Source organism: Heterocephalus glaber, unplaced genomic scaffold, assembly GCF_053883595.1.
Source record: "Heterocephalus glaber isolate CG9 unplaced genomic scaffold, H.glaber_assembly_v1.0 deba00000937, whole genome shotgun sequence".
NCBI lineage: Eukaryota > Metazoa > Chordata > Mammalia > Rodentia > Bathyergidae > Heterocephalus > Heterocephalus glaber.
This window is the reverse complement of record NW_028258173.1, coordinates 16,263,748-16,276,857: the sequence shown is the minus strand read 5'-3', so window position 1 is coordinate 16,276,857 and position 13,110 is coordinate 16,263,748. Positions and strand designations below refer to the sequence as shown.

The following is a 13,110-nucleotide window of genomic DNA, read 5'->3' as shown; positions in this document are numbered from 1 at the left end:
AAAGAAATAAAAGGAATAAAGATAGGTAATGAAGAAGTCAAATTGTCATTATTTGCAGATGACATGATACTCTATATAGAAGACCCCAAGAACTCCACCAAAAGTCTTCTAGACTTAATAACCAAATTCAGTCAAGTAGCTGGTTACAAGGTCAACACACAAAAATCAATAGCTTTCCTCTACACGAATGACAGACTCCCTGAGAGAGAAATAGGGCAAATAATTCCTTTCACAATAGCATCCAAAAAACTGAAATACCTAGGAATCATCCTAATGAAAGAAATCAAAGACCTCTTCTCTGAAAACTATGGCACTCTGAAAAGAGAGATTGAAGATGATATCAGAAAATGGACAGACATCCCCTGCTCCTGGGTAGGAAGGATCAATATAGTGAAAATGGCCATACTTCCAAAACTGCTATATAGATTTAATGCAATTCCAATTGAGATCCCAGCAGCATACTTCATAGACCTCGAGAAAACAATCCAAAAATTCATTTGGAGGAAGAAGAGACCCAGAATAGCAAAAGCAATTCTAGGTAACAGAGACATGGCAGGGGGTATTACAATCCCCAACCTGCAACTATACTACAAAGCTACTGTGATAAAAACAGCATGGTACTGGCAAAGAAACAGACTTGAGGACCAGTGGAACAGATTAGAAGATGCAGAAACAATGCCAGACACACTCAGCCATCTCATCTTCGACAAAGGAGCCAAACACCCTCACTGGAGGAAAGATAGCCTCTTTAATAAATGGTGGGGGAAAAATTGGGCTTCAACTTGCCAAAGATTAAAACTAGAACTATATCTCTCACCATGCACTAAACTAAAATCAAAATGGATTAAAGATCTAAATATTAAAATAGAAACTCTGAACCAGTTGGAACAGAGGTTAGGTAGAACCCTTGAAGACATCGGTGTAGGAAAAGATTTTATGAACTAAACCTCAGTTGCCCGTGAACTAGCACAAACAATCAACAAATGGGATCTCTTCGTATTAAAAAGCTTCTGCACAGCAAGAGAAACCACCAACAGTGTGAAGAGACAACCCACAATGTGGGAAAAAATCTTCACCTGCTCTTCCTCAGACAAAGGTCTACTATCTCGAATCTATAAAGAACTTAAAAAGATCAGACCTCCCAAATTTAAAGACCCAATCTGAAAATGGGCATCTGAAAGGAAAAGACATTTCTCAGACAAAGAAGTAGAAATAGTAAATAAATACATGAAAAAATGTTCAACATCACTGGTCATTCGAGAGATGCAAATGAAAACAATGCTGAGATTCCACTTCACTCCAGAAAGAATGGCTGCTATCATGAAATCAACCAATAACAAATGCTGGCTGGGCTGTGGGGTAAGAGGAACCCTGCTCCATTGCTGGTGGGAGTGTAGACTGGTGCAAGCACTGTGGAAATCAGTACGGAGATACCTCAAAGAACTAGGACTGGAAGTCCCATTTGACCCCACTATTCCACTGCTGGGGATCTTCCCCCAAAGAATTAAAAGAATCATACCACAGTGATATATGTGCACCCATGTTCATAGCAGTGCAGTTTGTAATAGCTAAAACTTGGAAACAGCCCAAATGCCTATCAACTGGAGACTGGATAAAGAAAACGTGGTTTTTTAATAAAATGGAGTACTACTCAGCCATAAAAAACAAGAAATTAGAGACATTTATAGCTAAGTGGATGCACATTGAGGCAATATTCTAAAGTGAAATAAATAGGACACAGATGTGTAAATACTGAATAGTTTCTCTGGTGTAAGAAACTGAAAGTGTAAATAAGGACTAAATGTATAATAGGTAATGTGAAATAGGAAGAAAAGGGGCAAAGGGGAAGGAAGTGGGAGGGCTAGGGGAAAGGATAGAAGGGAATGGGATTAATATGAGAAAATGGAAAAATAGGAACAAAATCTTTGTAAATAGGGAGGACTGGAGGGGTTGAAGGGAAGTCTGGGCAAGGGTGAAAAGTAAGAACCAAGAGAGACTATGTAAAGGTGCAAATTTCCAATGATGAATGTCATTATATTGTATACCTAAAATGTACCAATGATTAGAATGAATAATCGATAATGTAAAATAGGAAGAAAAGGTCCAAAGGGGTAGGGATAGTGGGAGGGGCAGGGGAAAGGAAAGAAGGGAAAGGAAAAAATGATGAGAAATGGAAAAAATGGAAATAAAGTCTTTGTAAATAGGGAAGGGTGGAGGGCGTGAAGGGAGGGCTAGGAATGGGGAGAAAATAAGAACCAAGATGCATTATATAAAGGTACAATTCCCAATGAGAAATGTAATTGTGTTGTATACCTACAATGTACCAATAAAAGAATTTAATACAAAAATAAATTATCAGGCATGCAAAGAAGAAAATATGACTCATAATGAGGAGAACAAACAATAGAAATAGACTTAAAATTACACAGATGATAGAATTAGTAAACAAAAAGAAAGCCACTATTATAATAGTTATCATGTGGCTTATTCAAGAAGGAAGAGGGAAGATTGAGCATGTATAACAGAGATACAAAAACATTTTTAAATGATCCAAATTGAATTTCTAGAGATAAATGCAATGCCTGGTAGGGCAAGGAAGAGGTACACCAGATGAAATAAGTCCAGATTGTATATGGCAGAGGAAAAGATTAGTACATTGAAGATATAACATTTTAAACTATCCAAAACGAAATGAGGGTTGGGCCAGGAATTTAGCTCAGTGGTTCTGCTGCCTGCCTTGCAAGTGCAAGGTCCCGAGTTCGATCTCCAGTATCAAAACAAAACAAAACAAAATGAAATGAGGTTTAAAAAGAAAAAAAATTGTAGCCTGGTGGTGCATGCCTGTAATCTTAGCTACTCAGGAGGATCACAAGCTAGAGGCCAGCTGGGGAAACTTACCAAGATCTTGTCTCAAAATCAGAAAGCAGATGAGAGCATTATCTTCCTGCTTCCCCTCCTTCCCTCGTGCAGCGTTAGGGAAACTTTCCCTTGAAGGAGAGACAGTAGATATTTTGGATTTGTGGGTCACATGGTTTCAGTAGTTACAGCTTCTCAACTCCGTTTATTCAACTCTGCTCAAAAGAAACCATAGACACAGTCTGGAAGCAAACAGCACATCTGTCTTCCAGTGAGACTTTTATTTACAAAACCAGGCAGCCACTCTGTGGTCTGTATTTGCTGACCCCTCTCCTAGAACAGCATCCAGTGAGTGTCCTAAGTGTCCATCCCACACCCCTAAAGCCCAGCAGGGCTGCTGAGTCCCTTGGATGAGCGCTCTCACCAGGCCTCAGCCCTGCTGCGCTCTTCTCTCTCACACTGCTATTCTGCTTCCAGATCCTATTCCACAAGGCCTGGAAGGGCAGCTAGCAGATAAGTGAATCTTTTTTGCCATTGGATTAGATCCCCAGGTGGGATCTAAGTAGCATCACAGTGTCCTTGTCAGAGAGAAGCAGAGTGAGGTGTGACACAGAGGCGAAGGCAACATGAAGGCAGAGCAGAGTGATTTGAAGATGCTGGCTTTGATGTCTGGAGTGATGAACCGCCGCAGACCCCGGAAGCCCGGTGGGGGCAAGGTGAGGAAACGATTCTCCCCTGGAGCCTGATGATATCTGACTTCTGCGCAGTGATGATACCGATTCTGAACTTCTGGACTCTGGAACTTCAAGAGAAAAAAAAAATTACGTTGCTCTAAGCCATGCAGTTCATGCTGGTTTGCTATAGTAGCTCTGGCAAACTAATGCTGCAGCCCTGTAATCATGTACGTAATTATCCATGACAGCAAAATTGAATGTGTATAGGGTTAGTACTAGGAGAAAGGAGACTTTCTGGAGCCCCAGCTCCATGGGGGAGGGAGGGAAGCCCAGCCAGGGGAGTGCAGGGGCACTGACCCCGGAGTCAGGAGACCTGGGCTCAAGTCCCTCTCTGCTTCCTCACTGAGGGATCCCGGGCAGGTGCCAGCCTTTGGCTTCCTTACCTACAAAACTCCCAAACTGGAGTAGAGAAGTTTCCTTCCCACTCCAAATTCTATTAAGCTTCAAGGAAATGCTGGTGAAAACACTTGGCATAAATATCCTATTGTGACCTTTGGGGCCGGGGCCCTGACAGTGGCTCTCAAATTCTACTGGCAGCTGCTTCTACCCTGCTCCATGATTTAGGAGAAGGAGTAATAGCAGAAGCAGCTAACCTGGCCTGCATTGCCTGCTGTGTGCCAGCCACTGTGCCAAGCATTTCCCTCCTGTCTTTCTCCAGAGTTGGCATGAGAATAGAATAGCGGTTATTATGGAGCCAGAAACACCTGAGCTGCAGGGTTGGAGCCACCACACTTAGCCATGTGATCTTGGGCCAGCAACTCAACCTGTCTGAGCAGCGATATTCTCACCTACACAATGACTCAGCCCTTCCCCATCTTCCTGAGATGTTATGAGCATCAGATTTACCTTCAGCAAAATGCCTGCCACGGTTCTCTTGTTACCATGGGTTCTTTGTAACAAGTGGAGGATTCCTAGTGAGGATGTGTTCACAGAGGGGATGTGCTGATGTCTCTGAGTTGGAAAACATCCAAATGCCACCAGCATCTGCTCAAAAATTCAATGCTGCCACTCCCAACCCCTCCCCATGGTTGTGCCACCACAGAATATTTCTTCTGTGACAACAGCCTGATGCACACATGGTAATTTTCAGGAGAGAGCTGAGCGACTAATTTTCTCACCTAAAATGTATGTTTCCTTCTTTGTTATTATAGGCTGGAGAAAAGACATAATAAAAATCCTCTGAATCTGGCAAAGAAAAGCAATGTGAAATTGTGATTTGAAACTGGAAGTAATCATTGTGCCTACAATTCTTAAGAAAAATAAATAAATCAAGAGTAGCTTTTAGAGCCAATCTTAAATCATGCTAGAAGGATATGAGTTAAAAACAGGGTGCAGCATCCCACAATTCATTGTTTTTCTCCCCTAAAATGCTGCTCTGCCTGGACCTCCAGCATTGGTTGAGTCCCCCAACCCCTAACCCACTGGCCTGTAGCCCATGGGTGCCCTCAATTTTCCCCTCACCCAGCCCTGCAGATTTCCTGGCTCTTGGACCCGAGGGGAGTTCCCTGTGGCCTCGCTGTCCCCTAGGAGTTTGGCCTTTCCTCCAGGGCAGATGCTTGGCCTGCTCATTAGTCTCCCTGCCCCAGGCCTCAGCCAGCTGCTGTGAGATCTTTCTGATTGTAATGGTGACTCTCAATTACTCAGGACCTGTGTCTATGATGTTTCTGGTATCCTTCATTTAAACTCCCAAAGCCTACCAGGCAGCTTTTACTTATTTCGCTTTACTGATGAAGCAACTTACTTAAAAGATTGGTCCTGGTCAAAGAGTAGGTAAACAGTGAAATGGATTTGAACCCAGGGCTGTGGGACTCCTAAATTTGTGTTTTTCTCATTTTACTGGTTTCCTTTATGGGCTCCCTATCACCTGATAGTGGAGTTTCCCAAAGCATGTCCTGAGACATCACTGGATAAGATGCTATGCTAAGTTTTCTTTAAAACAACGCAGATTGCATGAGGAGAGAAGTCTGTGGTTAAACAAATTCAGGGCACACTTGCTGCAGTGCGCTGCTCCCCTTTGGAGAATTCCTGGCAAACTGTGACCTCATGAATATCCTGCCATTAAAAAAGTGAGGCATTTTGGGCCGGGGATTTGGCTTAGTGGTTCCGCCGCCTGTGTTGCAAACTCAAGGACCCGAGTTCGATTCCCGATACAAAAAAAAAAAAAAGTGAGACATTTTAAAGCAGAGTCTCTGAAGGTATTTTTCCATGGTACCCCTGTGTGCTGAAGACTGTGTTTCCTTGGCCTGAGGTCTGGGAACCACTTACCTAGTTTAAGTTGCAGGTCCTTACCCCACTGGTGTGCCTGCCACTCCATTCACTTCCTTTCATCGCCCTTCCACTCCAGCCACAACTCACTGCTCACATTTCATCACACAGCGTGTTCACACCTCCATGACTCTGCATATGTTGTTTCTTCTGCCTGGAACCCATTTCCCTCCCTCCCTTCTCTAGGTGCCTCTAAGACAAGCTGGAACATTCGCTTGCAAACGTTATTTTGAACCTCCTCACCAGAGCTAAGCGCCCCATCCACTGTTAGGACAACACCTCCCTCTATGTATGTCAAAGAATATTTATTTTTATATGGCTACTTCCCATTGTAGACTGGGAACTTTGTTTTTTAGTATTGGGATTGAACCAAGGGCCTCGTGCACACAAGGCAAACACTCCGCTATTGAGTTACATTCACAGCCCTTTGTGTTGTTGTCAATTTTATTTATTTTTTAAAATTTTGAGACAAGGTCTCATTAAGTTGCCCAGGCTGGCTTAAAACTTGCAGTCCAGGGCCGGGGATTTAGCTCAGTAGTTCCGTCGCCTACCTCACAAGCGCAAGGATCCGAGTTCAATCCCTGGTACCAAAAAACAAAAAAAAAAACCCCAAAAAAGCCTTGCAGTCCTCCTGCCTCAGCTTCCCCAGTGGCTAGCATTGCCAGTGTGTGTCACCATGCCCAGTTATTGTGAATTTCTTTTTTTTTTTGTACTGGGGATCGAACTCAGGACCTTGCGCTTGTGAGGCAGGCACAGCGCCACCGAGCTAAATCCCCAGCCTGATTTTGAATTTCTTGAAGGGCCGACTGTAGCTTCTTTATTTCTGAATCTTCAGCGCTAGGCATAGGACCTGGTGCTTTGCCATAGTAGGTGTTTGCCACTGAATTTTCTACTGTCTTCCAATCTGTTTTCTCAATATATTTTTCTGATTATAAAACTAATTTACACCTTGCCAGGTGTGGTAGCAAACGCCTGTAGTCCCAGCACTTGGGAGGCTAAGGCAGGAGAATCACTGAGAGTTTGAGGCCAGCCTGGGCTACACAGCCTGTTAAGGACAGCCTGAACTCCTAGTGAGACCTTGTCTCAAAAAACAAAAACCAAAAACAAAAAGTAATTCACACTCATTTGAAAAAAATTTTTTAAATATTCATTAATCCTAGAGGGCTCAGGTGAGAGAGTACCAGCCTGAAGAATTATACCTCATCAGGAATGGTGGTGCACACCTGTAATCCCAGCACTCTGGGAGGCTGAGGCAGGAGGATTGAAAATTCAAGCCTACTGTGAGACATTTTAGCAATTTAGCAAGAATCTGTCTCAAAAAAGTGGGGAGGGAGCTGAGGATGTAGCCCAGTGCAAAGGCCTTGGGTTCAATCCTCAGTATCTCAAGAAAAAGAAAGATACTTGGCCTGGGGTTGTTGCTCAGTGATAAGAGTGCTTGCCTCACATGTGTGAGGCCCTGGGTTCCATCCCTAGCATTGCAAAACAACAAAACCACAACACGAAGTAGAGATATTCAAGTAGCTGCTGCCTCACTGTATGCACATGTGTGTTTAATAAACTTCCGGTTGAGTCTAAAGCTGATTCCTCCTTAAGGGGCACTGCCTAGGTAATTTCCCCCTCCTTCCTTCCACCCTCCCTCCCTGAGCCTCCCCACTGCTGGGATTACAGGTATGTGACACCACGTTGGCTCCAATATTTTTATACTATAAACAAGATTATTGTAACACCATTGTACACTTTTTTTTTTTTTTTTTGAGAAAGGGTCTCACTATGTAGCCCAGGCTGGCCTTGAACTTACAGTGATCCTCCTTCCTCAGCCTCCCAAGTGCTGGGATCACAGGCATGTGCCACCACTCCCAGCTTGTACACAAATCTTTGTCTTTGGTTCTATTTATTGGCTTGGGATAGATATCTAGAAATACAATCACCAAGCCAGGGGACAGGAAGGTTCCAAGGCTCTTGGAACAGATCCTCAGCTGCTGTTCAGAGAGTCTCACTTCCGTCTCCCCCTGGCTGCTTCCACGTTGCTTGTCTCATCAGCTCCCAGCAATTACGGCCACTTTGGGCAAAAAAGGATACAAGAATAGTTGCTATTAAATGTGAGAGAAAAATTGCCTAGCTGGATGGTTTTTAAAGAGGGCCATTTAGTGAGCTTTTGAAGTCTAATTACTGTTTAATCAATCTGAGGCACACAGCCTCATTATTTTCTTTTTGCTGAGACAGAATTGCAATGCAGAGTTGCTAATTTTGCCAATGCTGTAAGTGCTGTCACTTCATTGTTCACCCACCCTGAGTGGTGGATGTCCTCCCTCTCTCTCTCTCTCTCTCTCCCTCTCTCCCTCTCTCTCTCTCCCCTCCCCATCTGCTGAGGTAAGGGAAGGGCCCCTCAGCAGGTGGCCTCTCTCTGGGATCTCAAACCCCCGTGTGGAGGATCTGCCTGCCAGAAGCTCCATGTTCGGAGGCTGTCTTATTCCCTCCCGCTTGCTCCTCCATCCAGGTCCACCAAGCAACGGTGCCCCTGGCAGAGTTTTTCAAAGTTTGGGCTCCGTTCCTATCAGCACTTTTGGACCCCTGCCCTGGAGGGAGAAGCCCCCATCTGTAGCCCATTCCTGGAATGGAAAAGGCCACAGCATCCCTGTCTGTGCTCCAGGAGTGGAAGGTGTCCCCAATGCATCAGAGAGAGAGAGAGAGAGAGAGAAGTTTCCAGAAAGAGGAAACTGCGCCATGACCAAACCCTAAAAAGATCATATCAATCATTTCTTTTTTTTTTTTTCCTCTGGTACCAGGGATCAAACTCAGGACCTTGTGTTTGTGCAGCAGGCGCCAGAACCACTGAGCTAAATCCCTGGCCCCAAAAAATATCGTATCCACTCAAGTGTTCAGTATATTCATCCTCCGACTAGCAGTTCCCACTCTAGAAACGGATTCTCTAGGATAGTCACACATGTGCATAATGCTATATACAAGGATTTTCCTTGTTTGCGGTTTTTTTAAAAGTCCACTAATAGGAAACTGGTTAAATAAATAGAGTCCTTCCATACTCCAGGGCACCAGACACTTAAAAGTAAAGACAGTAATCCCAGAACTTTGGGAGGCTGAGGCAGGAAGATCTCAAGTTTTGGCCCAGCATGGATAACTTAGCAATTTAACAAAACCCTGTCTCCAAAAAAAGGAGGGAGGGGTGTGGTGCTGTTAAATGAAAGCAGAAGAAAAATAAGTAAAAATGGCCCTGTTGTTGAGAGGATTTCAGTGATCCCAACACAAGAAGCTGATACATGTCTGAGGTGGTAGACCAATTATTCTGACCCAATCATTACACACATGGTATTCATGTGACACGCCACCTTGTACCCCATAAAAATGTAGTTACTATGTGTCGGTTGAAATTTTGTTAAGGAAGAAATACTATTTATGTAATAGGAAAAAGTTTCTTCACTCAGCATTTAATGAGGGCCTCCTACATGCCAGATATCAGAGGTAAGGGGACAAACTACACAAAGATCCAGTCCCCATGGGATGTATATTGCTGGGGTTCAGAACTGAGCAGAACAAATGTTGGCAAGAGCTGCTGACACCGGTTCTCTCTAGGCAGGGGTAGCGGTGAGGGGAATGGTTACATATGAGGGTTTTCATATTTTACTCTATATTTTTATACTGTTTGAATTTTTCACAAAAAATATGCATCATATTCCAATTTAAAATTTTAAGAAAGATAAAATGAAATGAAATAAAATCAGTGGGAAACACAGAAATGGAGTCCATGACACAGCCAGGCCCCGAGGAAGCCAAGTACCTCTGGGACACTATGATGTCCCACAAAACCCGCTAGAGGCCAGTGTCTCTCTCTGTCACCAAGTCTCACGGAGCACACAGATGTGGACCTTGCTCTCCTGGGATGGGGCCTTCAGGTGAGTCCAGGTCAGGTTGAGGTTGAAGCTGATTTCTCACTTTTCCAGCACCTGGGAAACTGAGTCTGGCACCAGCGGGGCCCTGACAGCCAGAAGTCATGATGCTCTGATGCCACAGAAGAGTGACCCTTGGCAGCCACGTGGAGATGCTTTCAGATTCTAGTTGGGATTCCTTGTCTTTTCCCAGAAAGGAAATAGGACAGACACCTACATCCCTGGCCCTCAACACTGAGTGCACAGTCGAATCATCAAGAAGATTTCCAAAACTCCTGCCACCCACTCAGTCTCTGTCATATATTCTCTGAAATGGGACCTGGCTGTCAGGATGACTTTGATGTGCAGCCTGGTGAGAACCTCTGGCCTTGGGGAACAGTGCTGTCTCTCCCCCAGTGCTGAGGGACCTGCATCACTGAGGCTGGAAACCAGGGGCACGTCTGGGGTGACTAACTTCTTGCAGTTTACCTGGGACTCTCTCGATTGTAGCTGGGACTCCTGAGTCATGGGAAGCCCCTTTGTCCCCGGACTGGCATGGTTGGCCAGGCGGTCATGTGTGGTTATGGACACTTAAATGAGGTCAAGGGTCATGCATACAGGCTAGCCCAGACTTCCAAAAGGTGAAAGACTTTTAGGGGTCTGCCTCTGGGGGAACACTAGACACAGGCCTCTGGGTGACCACACGCCCCATGAATCCTGGGCTAGATCTTGGTATGTGTCCCCTGCTCCTGTCTGTGGGAGCCACACATAACCTTCCTGCATGAGACTGTCAACACCAAGGAGCAGGTGTGCCCTCCAAATGTCCCCACTTGGCAGTAGCAAGACCCTGTCTCAAAAAACCAAAAAAGAAAAGAAAACGAGGATGTAGATTCCTATCATGCTTTACAATTGACTGAGCTCTTTCAAATAATGATCTCAGTGGAGCCTGACTCTATGGTAGGAAGAAGATATTGAGGAAAGTAGTCCGGAGGGGTCAGACGGCTTGCCCACATCACACACCGGCTGGGGCAGGGGTCACTGCTCTTTCCACTGCCCAAGGACGTAGAGCAGAGGCTTGCACGTTTAGCTGCGCATTGGAACATCTCAGGAGCTTTCAAACTCTCAAATGCCTGAGTTCTATCCTCAGAAATTCTCATTTAATCTAATCAGATTTTTTAAATGTATTTATTTTGTGCATTTATTTGTTCATTTTGTGGAACTGGGGAAAAGACTTCATACGGAGCTACATGCCCAGCCCCTTTTTAGTCTGAAATAGTCTCTCACTAAGCTACTCAGGCTGGCTTCTAACTGGCTTTCCTCCTGCCTCCGTAGGAGGCTGATTTGGACACACCTTTTTTTTTTTTTTTTTGTACCGGGGATTGAACTCGGGACCTTGAGCTTGTAAGGCAGGTGAACCAGTGAACTAAATCCCCCGTACCTTTTTTTTTGAGACAGGGCCTCACCATGTAGTCCAGGCTGGCCTTGAACAATGAGCCGGTTTAAATCTTCATTTTCTCACTTGGTTACCAGCACAGCAGAAATACGTGGTACTGGGGATTGGGCAGCACCGGATGAACGGTGGTGGTGGTGGGGATCGTCTGGAATGGGAAGGACAGATAGAGGGAAAAAGGCCTCCTAAGCTACTTGGACCAGGGTAAGGGCCACCCCAGTCAGGGTGACTCCAGGGCCTGAGGAGACATCTTCCATCTTCCCAAAGCGGTTGTTTTCTGGTTCCAGGCGCCACCACCCGAGGAGATGGCTCGTGTGGACTAGAGGTCCCCGGAAACGGGAAGTGCGGAAAGAGCGCTTCAGGCTCTGCAGGGGACTCACACCAGACAGGGTCCTCTCCCAGGGTCGCTTTGCCAGCTCCACGGAAGAATCCCGCTTCTCCTGGGCGGGTGGCCCTGGCGGAGCAAGAGGCAGCCACGACTGTGAGTCCAGAGTGCTGGCCTGGGCCGCCCCCGCCCCACCCCGCCCCACCCCGCCCCGCCCCGCCCCTGTGTCCACGCCCATCCGAAGTAAGGAGGTCAAACTTCCAGTTGCGCCGCAGCAACCGGGGCCACCATAGTGCGGCCCGACTCAGCCTACCCGGGCGCGCACGCTCGGCTCTTCTGCCACACCTTCGCCTTCTGCTCACTGCTTTCTTCCCTGCAGACTCACCCCGTGTTGCCCCACCCAGCAGCCCCTTCCTGCTGAGCTGATAAAAGAATCTGAAATGGGGGTGGGGGGCTGGCTTCAGTGAGTTTCATTCCCTTACAGATTTTGACTCTTAATAATGATAGTTTAAAAATAGGCTCCTGAGCCTGGCATTGTGGCGCTCGCCTGTAATCCCAGCACTCGGGCAGGAGGATCGCCACAAATTTGAGGCCAGCCTGGGCTACATAGTGAGTTCAAGGCCAGCCTGAACTGAATTATATAGCAAGATCCTGTCTCAAAAAATAAAAAATAAAAATAAAATTGAGGTCTGGTTCTGGAGGGTAAAAGATGATATGAAGACATGAATACCAGGAGCTTGAACCTAGGGCCTTGTGCAGAGCTATATCCCCAGTCACCTTATTTAAAAAATATTTTTTTGAGCTATGTTCTCACTAAATTGTTAAATTGCCCAGACTGGGATTGAATTTGCAACCCTCCCAGTTTAGCCTCCCAGAGTGCTGGGATTATAGGTGTATGCAACCACACTCATCTCTGGAGGGCCCCTCAGAGGCCACTTATTGCAGTGAGTTAATCCAAAATGGCACAGTTGTGAAGGTCAGCATCAGCCCTTGGGGCTGAGGACGTAGCTCAGTGCTAGAACGCTTGCCTAGTGTGCAAGTGGTCTAGATTCTATCCCCAGCACCGCCAAAATAAATAAAGAAAAAGAAAAAGGAGGAGAAAGATAGGGTTCTGGTTTCCAATCTTCACTCATTCATATCCCAGAGAGGTAGGGTGACGTTTCAAAGGCTTAAGCTTCAAGCTGTCGAGGAAATAACCTTTGAGGGAGAGCTCAAGGTACCAAGATGTGTTAAAAGTTTGCCCCCTTGTGCCCTCCCCTGTCTCTGTCTCTCTTTCTCTCTGTATGTAATATGTGTGTGTGTGTGTGTATATATATATATATATTTTTTTTTTTTCTTCTTCTTTTTTTGAACCTGGGATTGAACTTGGGTCCTTGAGCTTGCAAGGCAAGCGGCGGAACCACTGAACTAAATCCCTGGCCCTGTAGTATATTTTTTAAAAAGTTATTTAAATTTTTGCTAAATCATAAAGAACAAAATAAAAGACAGGTAATAGGAAGTTGGGAGATAGATCTTTCTCAAATGAGGAGAACAAGAGATGATGGACAGAAGGGAGGGGAGGGGATGGAAAAGAACTAAGTGTCCAGCTTCTTTGGTTTC

General features: G+C 45.4%; 1 long non-coding RNA gene across 1 annotated transcript; it reads right to left on the bottom strand.

Annotated features, from left to right (window-relative positions):
• Nucleotides 1-3,043: 3,043 nt before the first annotated feature.
• LOC110346828 (uncharacterized) lies at nt 3,044-11,702 on the bottom strand. The gene is made up of 3 exons (XR_002391082.2): nt 11,567-11,702; nt 11,175-11,334; nt 3,044-3,658 (listed from the first exon to the last, which is right to left on the bottom strand). It is a non-coding gene; the product is annotated as an uncharacterized LOC110346828 (long non-coding RNA).
• Nucleotides 11,703-13,110: the final 1,408 nt, after the last annotated feature.